Consider the following 19,486-nt stretch of genomic DNA (forward strand, 5'->3'; position numbering starts at 1 on the left):
GGGGACCTCACCAGACCGCCACGACTTCTCAAATATGATGGCCAGTGGCTTGGCAACTTCATCCGCCAGTTCCCTCAGGACCCGTGGATGGATCTCATCAGGACCCATGGACTTGTGCACCTTCAGGTTCCTTAGATGATCCCGAACCTGCTCTTCGAGTACAATGGGCAGTTCTTCATTCTCGCAGTCCCTGCTTTCACCTTCTACAGCTTGGGCGGTGGGACAGGAACTCTTGTCGGTGAAGACTGAGGCAAAAAAGTCATTGAGAACCTCAGCCTTCTCCATGTCCTGGGTAACCAGGACACCAGTTCCCTTCTGGAGGGGGCCTACATAATGTTGAGTAAGGAGTAAGATGTGGCACATCAAACATAATTATCTCCAGGATCTACATTTCATTCATTTTTTCCTGAGGAGGCAATCTTATTGTTCACTCTGAAAGGCAAAATCAAGGGTCAACACAAAAGCAACTGCAGGAAAGCCTGTGGCTTCTGTTGTGTAGAAGACTCAGACTACACAAACTAAAGGTCTTTTCTGCTCCAGAAATCTCAAATACTTCAAAGAATGAAGGTCTTAGTCAAGCTTTTGTAACTTCAGGGAAGTATTTCATATTAGTTTGACTCCTAAGTTCTGTTTGTGCATGTGCTTGTTTTTGTTACAGGAAAGCATCTCAGTACAGCAATTAAAGCAAAAAAAAAAAAAAAAAAACCAGTCCTGTATGTCTACACATCCACCTACCTCTCTGGTAGCTTTGGCATGACATTCTTGGTTAATCACCAAGATGTCTGGTCATACTGTAACCTACATATTTAGAAATTATAATGTAGTAGGAGTGTTTCTGTATGTTCCTCTCTTCCAGTAGCCAGTTCAACTTTATGAGGCTGTGTTCACTTCTTGAGCAGAAGAAACTGTGCAGAAAGGATATCTGCAACCAGATTTAATTTCCTTCTGTGTTTTATTATTGAACAGGACACATTATAATATATTTCAGAAGAATTTTCTTTTTTTTTTTTTTTTTTTGTTAATTAAAATACTACTTCACTACCTGTCATGCTCCACCCTCTTGATCTGTAGATGCAATTTGTATCGGTGTCTGACAATGAAGCTTGGTGTATAGCAATGATACAAATTTTTAAAATAAATTTTAAAACTCTCTGGGAAGCCTTATATTCACATACGTAATTTCCTCTTTCATTAGGTCCCAGACGAATGGGCCGGCACTGCAGGAAAATACAATGAAATGAAACATTTAGTTCAAGATTTTTCTGTTCAGGAGGCAGGAAATTGGGACTTTGGGACTACTATCAGGTAGCTTTTTGCAGGACACTTCTTCCTCCTACCGTTGCTATGAGTCCCTCCACTCCACAGCCTCCGGTCACCTCAATTTGATCAAAACTAAAACTAGGTGACATTAATTATTCAATATCAGTTATTGAATAATACAGTAACTTCCAATGTCACAGAAATGCTGGGAAATACATGTTTTCATAGCATTTGTTTTTATTAAAGGAGTGTTTTGCTTTCACAGAAGTCCTTTTCTGTAAAGCCTCTTTAAAACAAAAACCCAGTCTCCAGTGTTATGTTTGACCAAATACCAATCTTTTCAACCACCTTTGAGATGTTGATATAAAAAATTCAAGCATGGCCTGTTGTGTGGCCAAATCGGGACAATTCTCTGAGCACACCTGTATCCAGTGAGTCACTAGAAGCATCTGTACCTATTGCTTTAGGTGGCAGTTCAGTTTTTGTTGGGACAACCCAGAGGACATCCTTTTCCTGATCCATTCTGCTCCCTGACCTTCTGGGATCTCTCTCAAAGCTTAGCCTTGTTGTCCCCTGCGCTTCTGTTGCGCTCTCTTCCATGCTTCTGCTAAGCCTGTGAGTAAAATCGATGAAGTCAGCTCAGTCAGTGGTGATGTTTTTCAGGGGATGTGAACAGAGTTATTGCTTTGTTCATTCAGTCTTGGGGTAGGCTTCTTAAGTGGAAGCCAGCTGTGATCCTGAAATGTGGAAGGCAGCATTTTTGGGAACTGATTAAGTCTATTCTCTCCCTGAGCTAAGGTTGACATGCCTGTTCAAAATCTCAATTCATATCAGACTCTTCTGTCCTTCAGATAGCAGTGACTGGAAACATTTTGTTTTATCATCTCAGCTGGCGTATTTTCTTCTTAAATGCAGACTTTGTAACAGTGATCCATAACCAAGAATCCCTTCAGGCTTGTCTACTACATTGCACTCTACCAGATTCAAAGTGTGAAGAATCCTTGAAATCTCCAGTTCCTGCAGAATACAGTTGCTTTCCCTCACAAATGCTGTACTAGCGAGAACATATCACAGCTCTGCTCCACAGGCTACGTTCAACAATGGAAAATCAGGGTGCCAAAAAACAAGATCTTAAAACATCAGTAGTCAGCTGTAAGAAAGAAGGTATCTGCAAAGGTGGAAATCTTAATCCAAATCCCAGGGACATTCAAGAGAGTCAGAACAAATATGTGCTGGTTACAGCTCTTGAAGTGACCCCCTCCTGATTGTACATGGGTCCCAAGCCTGGATACTTCAAAATAGCTTTTAGTTGCCTAGGCTCTTCGATTGCTACCAGTTCGTTACACTTGGCACTTTATTCTAATAGTTATGCATTTGCTGCCATGGGTGCTATACGTGAGTAAAGTTGCTGGCCTGAGGGGCCTCTACGTTGGAGCTTTGTGGCTTTAAAACCCCTAATATAGATATTCTGCCGTGCCATGAATGGGCATACAAAGATCTTCTTTGTGAACTTTGCACCTCACAATAAGGGGAGCAACGACTTACGTACTGTTTATAGCTATTTTTTACTTCTACCTACCTAATACTCAATAGACCCTACACTAATCCATCCTTAGAAGGTGGAGGGGAAGAGTTGGCAAAATTCCCCCTCCCTTGTGCTGTTTTGCTACTTTGATTTGGTGGCAGTGCAGTTCAATGGTAAGTCGCTGAACCAGATACCGGCTCTGACCTTTGGGGTGACTTTGGGCCACTCACCTCTCTGTGCCTCTCTTTTGTTTCCCCTCTTTGTTGTTTCCTTTACATGCACAGCATAATATTATGCAGAGCTGATTCTGTCTTTGGAGAGCATTTTCTGTCCTAGTAGAACCTCACCCCTGGCTGCTAATTCCGGGATCTTAGGCTCAAGATTAAGTTACTGCGGTGTAACAAGGTACCTTACATCTGTTGCTCATCAGGGGGAATTGTCTGCACCAGGGTAAATGACTACATCTGAACTAGTCATCTTGACTATCTCTGTAGTCAGTGAAAAAAAAATTGTCACTCTTAGGTTGTGTTCTGCAGTAGACATCCAACATATATCAGATGAGTCATGTCCCCCGAATGCCTATTTCTCTCCATCAATTATGAAGAGTGTCTAGAAGAAATAGCTGAGATGAAGATTTCCATACCATGGTAGTCTAAATTTATGTGGAAATTACTTTCCTAGTAACTGCTCATACGTGTGCTCTTTATCCCAAACAAAAGTGAACTACTTCAATGCAACATACAACTAGTTTTATGTGAGCTAGGTCAAATTATCTTACATTTACTCTGAGCTAAACACATACATGCAATTAATATGGCTCGGCTGACACATGGTTAAGTGGATCACGGGTTCACTCACCTATTTTTTGTAAACACACTACTCTATTACATTTGTTTACCGTCAGCCTACTTTGTGACCAAGTCTTTTTAGAGCGCCTTCTTTCTCTCCTCTCTTCAACCGTAGAGAAGAGGGCAAGGTCACTCTTTCTACTGGCGTGCCATATTTATCTTACTCTCTCAAGCAGAGTAACCTTGGTTTATACCTCTTTCTGAGATTTTCTTTTCCTTTTACTCATAAGATCCCTTATTGCTATGAAGTCTTCTCAATGCTCCCTATGAAGGACACTGTAAAAATGAACTGAATTTTAATACCTAAGTCCTGGAAAAATTTAAAATGCAGACCATAGGCATGAGTGTAAACTATTTTGTAAATCAGCAGCCTTACAATTTTTAAACCAGGCTGTAGTATGAATATAAGGTTGCTTTAAAGCAAATACTTGTAAAGATGTAAACAGACAGAAAGACACCCTTGAAAATATTTTTCATAGTGTGTCTATGGGAGATAATATTCCCAAGCAAAAATATATTTTTGTTGTTGTTGTAGCTGCATGTGGAAACAACAGAGCTGTTTCTAAAATGTAAATAGATTTTTATGTAGATTTCCAAATACCAATATAAGACTTTTTTATTGAAATATGTTTGTTTACCTATGTTATAGGAATTACAGAGATATACAACATAAGTTTCATGTCTATTGTATACATTTCTGGCCATATCAAATATTTAATACCTGGTATTCTTTGGGATTTGTTAGCATCTCCTTTAAAACTTGCCTGCGGCAGTTACAAGATGGAATGTAAAAAGTGGTTTTGATTATCGTTTGGATTGTCACCTTGACAGTTTGGGTTTGGTTTTATAGGCATGGAGAAAGAACACACACAGACACACACAATTGCTCCTTTTCACTTTGCATCCCTTTCCCAGTAGACAATGCTCTACAGAAATGGCTCAGGAGCAGAACAGACATGAAAGGATTACCAAGTGGAGCTATTTGAGGGAAACCTGCTTCATTATTATTTGGAGACAGGAATATGTAAGTGGCCAGTTTCATCTATAAATTGCTATTTCTAGGGGATCACAAATAGACCTTAGTGGGTATTTGAATGGTCAAGTCAAATACACTGCTGCCAACAAAAACAGAAGGAGGGAAAAAACAAGTGGAAGGAAAGAGAAGAGGGAATAGAAATTTTAAAAAGCAAGAGAGGAAAAGCGAAGTATCTTTAGCTCTTGCTGCCTGTTGAATGAATGGGAAATGTTTAACATCAAGAGAAGTCTAAGGTCATTGCTTTAATTTTCATTCTGAGCTGAAGGATGCAAGAAGAATGCTAATGTGTATGTATCCTTTATAAAAGAAAACTGCTCTATCTGCTGTTCTGAGTACCTCACCAGCTATTAGCTTGCAGGTCCCCTCTAGTATGAAGGCTCCACGTGGCCATGGTTCTAGCAGTGCCTGTCAATCCCTTTTCATCTACTGGGGGAAAGACATTTGGTCAAGACTGAGTGGGAACCTTAGCTGAGCATCAGACAGTGGGTGACAGAGTTCCAATAACTATTTATTTGTAGTTGGACTTTGTGTTTGTTTTGATGCAGAATAGAGGCTGCTGGTTGCATGGCAATTGAGCAGGCTCTTCTGGGCACTGAATCTTAGGCACAAGAAAGACTCAGATGAGTGATTTTATCATGAGGGAAGGAGTGGGAAACACTAGTGACAGGTGCAACACCATGTTTCTTTCAGTCTCTTTCACAGTATAATTGCAAGTGGAGTTTCTGAGATTTTCTGTAAATTACACCCAAGCATCATAATGAATTGAGTTTATTAACATCCATCTTTACATTGAATCTGCACATACCTTTATCCTGAAATCCACAAATGTTTGTGAAGCATACAATTTTTTTTTTTTTTTCATTTAAGTCCTTTTATTACTGTGGTGCCAGCTATTGCTGCTGTCGTTAAATGTCTGTCAGCATTTCCATTATAAACCTTATTTTCAAGAGATTTATAACCTACCTCTTTTACTTCATGTTGTTCTGAAACTTACCATAGAAAATTTTCAACATGGAGTAGATGGCAATGTCTTTCCTTGTGACTTTTGATTTAAAGACCTAAAGCTATTCTGGACTGACTGTTGCAAAAGGCAAAGGAAGATCTCGTGTAGTATCAAATTCCTCCAAAGTAAAAGTTGAGCAGGATGTGAGGCAAAGCATGAAGTCTTCAGTTTGGAAAAACTTGCAGAAATTTTTATTTTACAAACACAATTTATCAGACAGTTGTGACTGCATACTGTGTTGATAAGGAAAGAATGTTTTTCTTCGCCAAAAATAAAAACATGAGCTTGAATACCGTACTTTGTGCTTAGCTAATCTTTCAATATTAATTCCTGCAAGTGCTATAATTTCTATTTTTTCCTAACACTTAAGAATGCACCACAGAAATAGTGAGTTTAATGAACATGTCTTTAAAACATATAGAGAAGTGCTTTCAATTGCAGGTAATTACATAGTTCTGTGATGAATGATGAGCTGCAGTGTTGCCACAGTACACAAAATCCTTCCCCTTGGCTTAGCCCTCGTGCTGTAGCCAGAAGAGTTACAGTATTACTCTTATGCAGAAATCTGAGCAACGACATTTTATTGACTTAATGCCTAATCCAAAACCTAATGAGGTAAAAGGAATATTTCCTTCGACTTCAGTAGTCACTGGAGCCTCATGGTTCATTCTAATAGTTCTCTCGTACCCTCATAACTGAGATAATCAGCTGCAAATAGAAAGTCTGCAAAATATTTTGGGTCTTTGTCATACACAGCTTTATCCTTGTGTCAGAACATCATTTGGTCTGGTGCAAAAAGTGTGTAAATGTGTAAAAAGGATGAAAATTTGGTGGGTACTAGGGATGGGTGAGTTCTGTTTTCCTGAGTTTAGTTTGCTTTTAAGTAATCTCAAAATATGAGTCACAGAGGAGAGGAAGCTGCCATTCATGTCAGTACTCAAAGAAAAAGAAAATCTTGAAACATAAATGTTTTCTTAAGGGAAAGTTGGCAAATTGATCAAAATCAAGGATTCTTTTTCCTTCTAAGAGACATTGTGACATTTCACAATTAAATCTGCTAGTTTGCTTTCCTAGATGTAGGGTAGTGTCATTTGTATATTCCTTACTATTGCACTTTGATGTGCTTCAGCCACTGCGTTGGAAATCACATCCGCTTTGCTACAGAGTTTAGAACAGCATCAGCTTACCCAGCTTGGCTTCTGAAACAGTTTACTACCATTCAGCAACAGCTTCTATGGAAAGAGTATATTTTGGACAAAACTTGTTCTGTTGTGAGCTGGCAATGTTCTCCTCTTCTTTTTCCATGTCTCAAATACTAAGATTTCACACCTATAGCAGCCTTTGTTATTGGAAGGTGAATAACAGTGGCTGAATAAGTGTGCAAAGGCTCCACCCTTCAGCAAAGTCAAAATGCAAATCTTGCATAACAGATCTCATTGGAATGGGTTAGAAAAAAATGCAAAGCTTCCAGCTGCAAATGGCTGATATTTCAGAATACAAACTAAAATTTATGTTGAGAAAGGCCTATTTAGGAGGTGGTTTTGTAGGGAGGGTTAGGGGGGAAGGCTGATTTCTATAAATGAAGAGTCTAAAAATCTTAAAATATTCAGGCTAACTGGAAAAAGGGGTTGTTTTCAACAAATGGATTCATTCTAAAGATACTAGTTTACATTTTGAAGCATGAGTAACTTGCACCTTATTAAATCGAAACTATTTTTAAAATAAGATTTTCTTGTTTATTTGGGCTTATATGATTAAACCAAAGGGACCACGTACTTATATTTAGTTGAACAGTAGACTCTCTGGTAGCAACATACTGTGGTCAGGAATGCAGTTGCACTGTGCTGGATACCATTTCTATGCAAAGACTTAAATGTTTATGATGGCAGTTGGTTTATTTTAGTCTGACAGTAACAGATAAAATAAAGGAGAAAAAAAAAAAGTTGCACAGAGGAAGCCATAGAGCTGCTTCACTCTTTTCATTTACCCACTAACAATAATCCCAAGGGCTGAAAAACGTACTTTACCATGATTGCAATAAGCACAACATATTTTCTTTATTGAGAGAAGGTTAAATGGTGACATGATTTTGTTCTGTGAGAATACAGAGTTGGAGGAGATTTCTAATGAGAAAGGGCTCTTTATTCTAGCAGAGAGGTAATGAGACTGCAATGGCTGGAAGCTGAGGCTAGTTTTGTTCAGATTAGAAGTAAATAGAAGATTTTTAACACTAAGGGTCATTAGCCAGTTGCGGGTATTGCCAAAGGATGTGGTTGACTATCTGATGTTTTATTGTTTTAAATCAAGTTTGTGTGGCCTTTGGAAAGTTATAGTTCAACCACAAGATGTTAGTTCTAGTGCAACAGTTATTGGGTGAAAATTTGTATTTTGTGTCACACAGAAAACAAGGCAAGATAATGATGACAGTGGCTTTTGAACTTCAAAATCTATGAATTGCTGACAGTCAGGTGACTTTCTTTTGTTGAAAGACACATCAAAGTAGTCAGCCTCACGAGTACCTCACTTAGTATTATGCGTATTAGATACGCAATCCGAATGGTATCGAAGTGGTATAAGAAAATGTTGGCCAACAGTTGCTGCATTCATTCTGACTAGGTGTATGGAGTCTCTTAAAAATTATTTATTTGTACAAATATATGAATGTCATTTAGTGCCCTGTTTAAATCAGCTGTATTTTTCTATTGTGTTATCATGTGACAAAATCCTGGCTCCAGATAAATTAATGGGCCCAGATTTTCACTTAAACTCTATTATTTACAAATTATAGAGCATGTGTATCTATCCTTCAGACAAATGACATTTTGAAAATTATTCTATGTTTATCAGATATAATGAAGCTACGTTCTGAAAAATATGAATACAGCAAGAAATAATGTTGTCTTCAATGCACAGCTTTGATTTACTGATGTTCTTTGGAGAACTTCATGTTACAGTCTGTCACTCCATGGTATTCTTTCTAAGCACTCCCCATAACTACACAAAGCAGAGGACATGCCACATTCTCCTTCTTCATTCCTGTAAAATTTGTATAAATAATTATAGTTTATATTTGATAGATTTTATCTTATTTATGAATCCATAGCAATTTCAATAAATTAGTGACCCAAAGTTCAGGTAAGTAGTTTAAATAAATATCATCATTCAATCTTCTCTGACAGTTTACGTATGTATTTTGGAATGTATCTGTAGGTTGATATTTGAAGAGAAATCTTCAATGGAACAAGTAGATAAATTTTCAATTTTTGCAGACTGAACAGATTATTTGAAATATTTCAACAATATAACATGACACAAAAATATTTTGTTGCTTTAAAATCAGTAGAACAAGCACATTTTTATATGTTACAATACAGATACAATACATGTATTACCAAAATCCAGAATAAAACTCCTTAACAGCAATGTGAAGTTAAGAAGCAGGCACTTCCTTATTACAGTGCTGGACACACGGGGGATCGCTCCACCTAGCGTGTGCACCTGTCTGACCCAATAGCACAGTTAAATACACATTCAATATATGTATTCACTAGATTTACGAGAAATGTTATACATAAATATCAATTTTCCAAGAAATCATTATAATACATCTCCTCCCATTTGTGCACGCTCAGTCTTTTGAGTTGAGGGTCTTCTGGTGGTCTTGGGGTTCGTCAGGACGCCCTCTCCTCTAATTCGTTGGTGGAGCCCCTCCTTAAAATCTCCATGTATGGTCTTGAGAACAAGGTCGCCCTGCCCTTGATGGCTCAAGGCCCAAGCTGCATAGCTGGTGCCTGTCGTAGTTCAGCCCTGATCAGGACCAGACTACGCAGTCTGTCTCTCGCTCCCCCCACCCTCCGAGAGAATAGGAGAAGATGATATAAGAAAAACGGCTCAAGGTTTGAGATAAGGACGGGGAGAAATCCTTAAAGTTACCGTCACGGGCAAAACAGACTCGACTTGGGGAAAACTATTCATTTATTTCTAAAATTAGCAGGAGAATGAGACAGGGAACAAGATAACCTCCCCCCACCCCTCCCTCTTCCCGGGCTTAACATTATCTCTACTACCTTCCCCTCCCGAGCGGCATGGGGCGGGGAAAAGGGAATGGGGGTCGCGGTCAGTTCATCACGCGTTGTTTTACGCCACTGTATCATCGTCAGGGGAAGAACTCCTCGCATTCCTCCTCTGCTCCAGCGTGGGGTCCCTCCCACGGGCCACAGTCCTTCGTGAAACTGCTCCGGCGTGGGTCATCTCTTCCACGGGGTGCAGTCCCTCTAGAACAGCTGTCCCAGCGGGCCCTCCACGGGCCACAGCCTCCTTCAGGCCTCCACCTGCTCTGGCGTGGGGTCCTCCACGGGCTGCAGGTGGATCTCTGCCCCTCCGTGGACCTCCATGGGCTGCAGGGGGACAACCCGCTCCACCATGGTCTTCACCACGAGTTGCAGAGGAATCTTGGCCAGAAGCCGCATTACTCCTCCCCCTCCTTCTTCACTGACCTTGGCGTCTGCAGCCGTTCCTCACAACAGGCTGGCAGACGTCTCTCAGAATCCTTTTTACATCTTATTCACTTCTCATCTCCTCTCCACTTCTTGCAGCCGGGCCGGGCCGAGTTGGGCCCAGTCGGCTGCCCGGCGGGAGGCCAGAGGGTGAGGCCTGCAAGGCCCATGAGGCTCGCGCCTCCCCCTCTCTGCCCCCCGCTCAGCTGCTTCACATCTTCTCCTCCTTTTTTTCCTGTTTTCCCCTACTTAAATACGTTATCGCAGAGGCGTTATCACGGGACATTCTGCTACCAATTGGCTCGGCCTTGGCCGAGACTTGGTCTGCCCTAGGCCCGGCCGAGTCCACTGAACAAAGGGGAGCGACTTCTAGCAGTTTCCTACAGAAGCTACCACCTTAGGCCCCCCCTCACTAACAAAACCAGAACAGTGCCTCATTCTACCACTCTCCTAACTACCCCCAACACCTTAGGCTAATTTCCAATAAATGAGGTGTTGTAATAGTTCTAAGACTCCCCATTCCCTCTAAGGATATTTCATATAAAATTTAACCCATGTGACTATAGCTTTATAGTTAGCAAGAATCACCCCATATTGATATTCCAGAATCATGTTGATTAAGTATTTTCCTATTATCAATCATTGGTTATATCGTTGATTATAATTCTACTGATTAAAGTCCTCTATACCCAGATTGAGATGGAAAGGCTAGTGAGTTTCCTAGCAGCAAGCTGGAGCCCGTAACAGTTTCCTAAAACACAATGCTACAAGTCAATTAATCTTTATCTAACCTATTTTACTCAAAATTAAGTTTTTAACTTTTTAATATTTGCAACACATGCACATATTACAGTACATGTACAACACAATACATTTTTAGTAGTCTATATTGCAAGTGTCAGGCTATCAAGCTGGTGAGAAGATGGAATATGTCACTTTTTGGTTTAGGAGACATGTAGCTCATCTAAGGAGTCAGGATCTTTAGTTTTGCTTCTGAAATTTATATTCATTTAGAGTTACTAGAATAGTTGTCATCAGTGGTTAACCTGGGCGGATGATGAATTGCAATATAACACCAGAGAGCAGCAGCTACAGACTGCTGCTTATAGACCTAGGCAGCAGATTACTTCTGTAGACCTACAGAGCCTCTCCATGTCTTTTTATTATTTTTTTCCCTGTAGGATTTTTTCTCAACAAACTACCTCTGTCTGTAATGTTGCCTTTCTTGCCCCTCTGGAGGCTTCTTCACAGCCCTTTTTCATCAGCTTGAGTAAAGTGACATGCCTGGGCAACATCAGAGCTGGACCACGGGTCCCCAGTGTGTGGGCAGCTGGCCCTCCTGCCTGCCTCCTCCAGCTGTTGGGGGCAGGAGCTTACAGCAGGGGCTGAGAGAGTTGCAGGATGAATAAGAGTTTGGCAACCTCAGTAACGTCCGGCACAGTTCTGCAACACCAGAAGTCTTTCCTCAATAAAAAATACTCAGATTTCTTTGTTCTGATGCTCTATCCTAGACTTCTGCAATTAGCTACTTTCAGAGATAAATAAATAGAATAAATAGGGTTTTCTTCTGACCCATTATAGACTTTCTTAGGTGAAGGTAATTTTTTACCGCTAGATACATTTCAAAATGTCAGTCAAATATCAGACATGCTTCCAAAACAGTTACGCTGCTTCTAACACAATGCTGTTTGACCTCATTGTCTTCCACTTGCTTGCAGAACACCTAAAGAGGCAAGAGCTATGAATATCATGTTTACTAGATGGAGAACTGAATCACGAGAAAGTTAAGTATCGAAAAATAGAAAAATCTTCAACAGAACAAGTAGATAAATTTCAGATACCTGCAGTCCCAGTCTAGTGCCTCTGTCAAACAGTTCTCAGTCAAACAGAAACAGAGGTTATATCTGTTTCACTGATGACAGGCTGTAGTAGTGAAGGAAATATTAAAGCCTTTGAAGCTTTTCATTTCAACATGAACTTACAGCATCTTCTAATTTTCTTTAACCGCAGTCTAGGCTGAGTAAAAAAAAACTAGGAAGCAAAAAGAAAATGTTCATAGTGTGTTTAATATCTCCTTATTCATACCTAGTGTTACATATATAATAATATATGCATACGGTGGCTTATCTCCCTTATGACATTCATCTTCACCTGAGAGGAGAGAAATAATAAGTCACTGGTGACTATTGCACTTGACTTATCCCTCCACATCAGAGAAGATAAATGCCAATAGAGAGATCAAGCCTTTTGTATTCTTTTCTAGGGGAGATGGAATTTATCATAGGGATATTGGAATTTATCTTGATCTGATTCAGATTATTTCATCACGATAATGAGGGAATCCTTATTGCATGCAGACAATGTCTATGTTTTGAGTGTATTTTCATTTTTTATGTACTGCTTAGTGTATAAAACAGACTCCTACTTTTAATTCAATGCAAGTTGGAGCTCTCAATTCCTACTGAACTCCACTGGGGAGGAATTATGTGGTTAAAGGGAGAAAGGAGCAGAAACAAAAGAAGGAATGGGAAGGGGAGCGAATGTAAGAATTTATGTAAAAGGAAATCAGTTTGTATACAGTTGAGGCATTTGTTGTCATGCACATAAAATGCAGCATGTCATTTTAAATTGCACACTTCCCAACTCCTGCTAATTTAACACCATTTTAATACAGCTTTTATGCATGAAGTTAATATCTATTGTGGATACAGCAGCAGCAGAACAGCTTTTCCAGATATCGCATTTGAAAAATACAAGCAAACTTTCCTTCAGAGTAATATTTCATTGGTTCTTTTTATAACCTGTCTGTATTTCCTTATCTATTTCCTTTTCATGTTTAGTAACAAAGGTGTTTTCACTAAAAACATAGGCCCTGTTTGTAGATAGATTGCTATGGCTTCATTCAGTGCTCCAGGACCAGGAAGAGGATACAAACAACTGAATTCAGCCTCCAGAAAATGTCCTGAGGATATTCCAGAAAAGGAATTTGTTCAGCATTTGATCAGAGACATCTGGGTTTCTAGTCCTTCAGATGTTCGCCCAGTGGAAACCGTTTTGGGAACAAGTCCTATATGCTTCAGTTGCCATATGAATCTCTTTGGGATACAAAGGCTGAGAGACACCTACAAAAATTATTCTGCGATTTTGTTGACAGCAACCATGAGGTGGAGCAGGTTAATTAGAAAGAAATCAAAATGTTGTTTATGTTCAATAAATCTCATAGTACAGGAATATTGTAAAAGGAATGCAGAAAAACAATAATGTTTTAACTTTATATAGTGAATTACATTACATTTGTTAATGTTGGCTGGACTGTTTATAAGGAAATTTTAATCTATCAAAAAAAATCTCTATAGTCATATTGCAGACAATTCTGATTTGCAAAAGGTTCATATTATAGATTCTTCAAGTATCAGCATTGCTTGGTATTGCAATATAGAACATTTTACAGTTTATCTTACATTTTACCTTGCTGTTTGCCACTTTGCATCATGATGCTATATTTCAAAAATCACAGCCCTGCCTAACCTCCCCACTTCTCTTTTTTATTTATAGAAAGCAAACAGACACTGAATAACTCTGGAAAGCAAGGGTTTCCAAAGATCAGGAATTTGGAAGCAATTTTTAAATTGATGTTTCATGGGATAAATAGGTAGAACTGTGACTGCTTAAGCTAGTACTTTAAAGAGGAAGGAATAGCTTTCATTTCAGGGACTCACTTTAATAAATGTACTCACTAAAATATTTTAGAAAATATTTTCATCTTCGTTTTATACAAATAATTCTATTTTTTTTTGTAACAGTGAAACAATAAGTTCATCAGTGAGTCTACCTGCATATCACCAATATTCCTTTCTGTGTTTAAGGATTTCACGTAAATGTCATAAAGTTATCTTAGGGAATATGTGAATTCATCTGCATGTGTTATCTAAATAAATACTTTGTGTATACTTTTAAGTTCATATTTGTGTTGAGACTAATATACTGCAACCTTGAGCACAGTGGGAGCGATGAGAATCAGGGGAGCCATCAACCAGGCTGATTAGACTGCCCACTGAGCACAAGCGACAGCAAAACAAGCAGGCTTTGGCCAGCATTAAAAGCAAAATGCAGCAGGAACTGCAGACATGTGATAAAAAGTGGGATGCTGTTGGCACTTATAAAATAGCAAGATGTTGCAAAAATGGACCAATCACCCCAAAATGCAGCCCTGAGTGATCAGTGGGTCTCGTGGGAATGATGGGACACCGCTAGTGGAATTGAAAACTAAATCACAGCCTTCACTGCACACACAGTTATGGATACACGTGTTTATATATAATCTGTCCACATATCTGTCGACATTACTATTCATGACTGCTGTGGCATCTTGATATGCTGGTGATATTTCAGTGAAAGAAAGCAACTTTTTTTTTTCCTTGTGAAAGAATCGCATCCACATGTAAAAAGATCTGCAAAAACTGACGGAGTACATTTTCAAAGCATTGCATACAGTTTTAGTATCATGGGCTGCTACAGGTCTCTAAATCAAGCTCTGTACAACTTCTGACAGAATTCTAAAAGGAATTTTTAGATATTTTTCTTTTTGGAAATATGTATATATAGACATACAGTATTTTGCCTGTGATGCTCCTGTCGATGAAGGAAAAACATTATGGATTTCTTAATCTGGGGAGAGAACAGGTGGAAGGGCAGATACTTCAGCTTGGGAGCTGAAGAAATTCTGCAATATTTTTTTTTCCTTAAAAGAGATTTAAAGCACTTCCTGCTATCCATGGCTATGATGGATTACTCATTTTGTGGGCAACTTGTGCAGCCAAATCTGAGGTTCTCTGTGTTCACAAAAGGTCTGAGATGGGTTTACAAGTGAGCCCTTCTACTAACGAGGGGCATGGGCATTATGTTTGTGCTGATTGCAGGCAGAAATGCAAGGGGTTAGCAACAAAACTGCAGCAAATCTACAAATATGGGACTCCAAAGGCTCTAAAAAAGCCCTGCTCTTTTGTTGTTGTTTAGAAACATTTTGAGTTGCTACGAGAAATGACAGATAAGGCAGTTAGTCTCCAGTTAGAAGAACTATCTGCATCCTCCATCCATCGCCCTTTCCCCACCTAGAAGCAGATTTTAAGAATTGGTTACTAATTCTCCTCAATATGAAACTACTTAGAATACCAGCACTCTGTTGCATACAGTCCAGCATCCATCACTTCCTTGTATCACTTGAGGAATATGCCCAAATCACCAAAATGCTTATTTTTCACAGAAATAATGTATTACTTCATTTGTACACAAGAAAACTTTTAAAAATACAAAGTTAAAAAATGAAAGTATATGGGAAAATTATCCACAGCATTTTAAATCTCCTACATTGAATTAAACTTTTCTGTCTCTCACTTTAGGGGGTGGGCATCAGTTAGTGTTTGCAATCCTTAAATGCTTTTCACAACTTTCAAAAATTGCTTTGATTAAGTTTGGTCTTATCCCTACAACAGATGATGATTTGTGTCAGCTTAAATGTGAACTGAAATGATTAAATCTTTGACATGAAAACTAAACTTTAAGGAGGATGTCATTCACCACTTGAAATTTTGGCAGTTTGGACTACAGACTTTCTGAAATAGGATGATAAAACTGACACCTTCCTCAACCATCAGAACTGAACTTCATGGAGCCTTAGTGGTGTATCCAGCTAAAAGGAGTTACAATTTCAGTATAAACTTGTGTACTTGAAGACTGAAAGTGGTCGATAAAGTGAATTTCATAGACTGCTTGGGAAACCTATCAGACTCTTTCCGGCCTAAATCTAATTCCAGCTACTGACCTCTTCAACAAAAAGGATCAAAGTAACGTATGTTGTTTAAAATAATCTTCATTCTGCTTGGCCATAGTACAGGCTGCTGTTCTTAGGGACTTTCTCATTATAAATATCAATTTCCTAAGCCTTCAGTCTTTAACCAGTAATCAAGTGAACGATGGTCCACAGGAAATCATATGTCCCACCACGCTTTTCAAATGTCAGTAAAACATACATACAGAGTACATGATGTAGGTCTGCTAGTGAAGGCTCAGCAGATATCTTCTTCCCATGTCTCCACATTACCATGATCCTGTGGTGTTTCACATAAGAAAAGAGTTATTTTACTTCAACAGTGTTTGCGCACAGTCCTAACGGTGGCTTTTCATATTCTGAATGTAAACCTGTTCTGATGGATATACGTATGATTTATGGAACCAAAATGTCAGTGGCCTTTGGTCCAAGTAATAAAATCAGCTCTTACACAGAAACAAGCAGTACTGTTAAGGCTTTAAACATCATCGTAAACTATCATGAGTCACTCAGTACATCATCTTCAGGTACAAGATCTTTTGGTCCCTTCTTACCAGTATCCATCAATCAAAGTTTATAGGCTCACAAATTGCTTGGCCAACACTCAGTAGTAATATTTTAGCCATATCTACACTGCAGATAAAATCCATAGAGAAAATGTAAGGTGAATGTCTGGTGTTTGGTTTGGTTTTTTTTCTCAATTTATCAAGAAAATTGATGCATTTTCCTCTTTGTGAAAGTACTCACTTCTTGGATGTAGGTCTCTCAGATGCATCCATATCTATAGGCAAAGCTACTTTGTTATGTCTCCCTCTCTCATGAAGACCACAACTGAATCTAGATAAATGACATAGGTTTTGCTCCTTTTGCTTCATGAGTTTTGTACATTTTAAATTTAACTTTTTTATTTTTTTCAAACAGTGAGCTATTATAGTATAGTGATTTATCTTGATGGCAAGAATCAAGGAAAAGGCACATGAAAATTAATTTTCTGCCTTCCTTGCCCAGTACAGTAACAAATCAGCGTTGTTACACAAACAAGCAATTTACAAAAAAAAAAAAACCAAAAAACATTATCCTTTATGGATACAGATGTGGCTGAAAACTTTCAGTGAATTTCATGTTATAAGCATTAGAAGGCTTCAGATTCTGAGTTGAAGGAAGAACACGCAAGGTCAAGGGCAACGCATCAGAAGAGATGTTGCTACCATGCTTATGGTCCAGATTCAAGGCCACTGGATGCTTTCGAAAGGAAAGTTACTACTGTAACTATGTGAAAACTATAATGTTAAATGTACCATGCTGGAAATTGTCCCAAAGGTCTTGAGTTTTGATGTGACTATTGTTAATATCCCGTGTTCTGTAATAATCTGCAATATAATTTTTATTCATCAGAAGCATTTGTTTTTCCTTTCTCAAAAACTCCCCTAAATGTGTCTTTCTCTGTGGTTTAGCATGTATGTTCATAAAGAATGTACAGCATCCCACCACTATCATATAATACATATGCCATCAATTAATTGCATATACAGAGTGAGCAATGCCCTTTAATAAGCTGCTCTGAAACAAAATAGCCTTTTAATTAGCTCTTAAAGGTGATCAGCATCAGGGCACAGGGTATTTCAAACTCTTCCTTTCGAATCACCAACCCAACACTGTCTCAACTTCGAGGGATAACCAAATAGCAAAACTGGTACTTGTAATATAAGTTCCTAGGTAAAGCTTAGGAGAAGATTTTTGCCCTTCAACACTGGCAAAGAGTCCTAGCAATCTGTAACAGCAGTGGAAACTCTGAGGCATGCAGTTATAAAAAGAGTAAGACAGTTCTGCAGTGAATGTAATCTCTAACCTCTCCTAAAATAATAATATTTAAAAGTGTAAGTGGCCACATTGTGGTTTCTAGCGTTAATATATTGGGAATATATATTTAATATTGAAGGGAAGTAGATGTGTGAAAAGGTAGATGATTTTTGATTTGTGATTCATCAAAAAGATATTTTTAAGGAAAGGGAAGGAAATAATTTTTTTTTTAAATCTCTTTAGAAATTATAATCTAAAACATGAAGTCAGAAGTCAGTCTTTGGAAAACTGTTTAGCACTTCCTAAACATGTTTCATTTGTGCCCTGTGGGCCAACATAACTTAGAATGGTTCAGAATAGAGCTAAAGTGGCATGAAACTATGATTACAATTTTAATGTTCTTCCTCAACTCAGCCAGCAGGGAAAAAAATATGTGCTTATGTCTAGAAAGTACTTAAGCACCTGCTTAACCTTATATGCGTGATTCATTAAAAGGACTGGTGACTTTAGAGCTAAAAGGCATCATTAGATCATCTGGTTTGGTCTCCTGACTAAATGATTACTTTGCTGGATAGTGACAATGAAAATATGGTTGCAAATTTCAAAATATCCCTAGAGCAACAAAAAGTATCTTTCTTTTCTTGATTGATTGGATGTGTAGTGGAGCTAAGTTTCCAGGATTGCGATATAGCTTGAGAAACTTTCTGTAAGTAATAGCTGATCTTGCACAATTACAAGTAAATTTATAAAGCTGTCAGTTTTCAAATATTTTGGATTTTTATTTAGTTAAATATGATAAATAATCAGAATTTTAAACTGAATAGCATGCTGACTAGTGCACTGTCATTTAATTTTGTATAGGTTTATAATGAATATATACATCTAATACTGTGGCTCATTATGATAAATTATTTACAATAAAAATCGAGTGATCTAAATTGTTTTAATAAAACAGAATTTGAGTGAAAACAGTTTGTTTAGAACAAACAATACTTACAATAACGTATGTTAACTTTTTAATAAATATATTTGAAAATACTTTAAGCATGGTTTGCTCTTCCTTAACATAACTCTAAACTAGAGAGACATGGGTTTGATGGACGGACCACTCGGTGGATAAGGAGTTGGCTGGATGGCCACACTCAGAGAGTGGTAGTCAGCGGCTCAATGTCCATGTGGAGACTGGTCACGAGTGGCGTCCCTCAGGGGTCCGTGCTGGGCCCGGCCCTGTTCAACATCTTTGTTGGCAACGTGGACAGTGGGATAGAGTGCACCCTCAGCAAGTTCGCTGATGACACCAAGTTGTGTGGTGCCGTCGACACACTGGAAGGGAGGGATGCCATCCAGAGGGATCTTGACAGGCTGGAGAGGTGGGCCCGTGCCAACCTCATGAAGTTCAACCAGGCCAAGTGCAAGGTCCTGCACCTGGGTCATGGCAATCCCAGGCACAAATACAGGCTGGGCGGGGAATGGATTGAGAGCAGCCCTGAGGAGAAGGACTTGGGAGTGCTGGTGGATGAGAAGCTTAACATGAGCAGGCAATGCGCCCTTGCGGCCCAGAAGGCCAACCGCATCCTGGGCTGCATCAAGAGAAGCGTGGCCAGCAGGTCGAGGGAGGTGATTCTGCCCCTCTACTCTGCCCTGGTGAGACCCCACCTGGAGTACTGTGTCCAGTTCTGGAGCCCCCAACA

Source organism: Chlamydotis macqueenii, chromosome 3, assembly GCF_036417535.1.
Source record: "Chlamydotis macqueenii isolate bChlMac1 chromosome 3, bChlMac1.mat, whole genome shotgun sequence".
Classification (NCBI taxonomy): Eukaryota; Metazoa; Chordata; class Aves; order Otidiformes; family Otididae; genus Chlamydotis; species Chlamydotis macqueenii.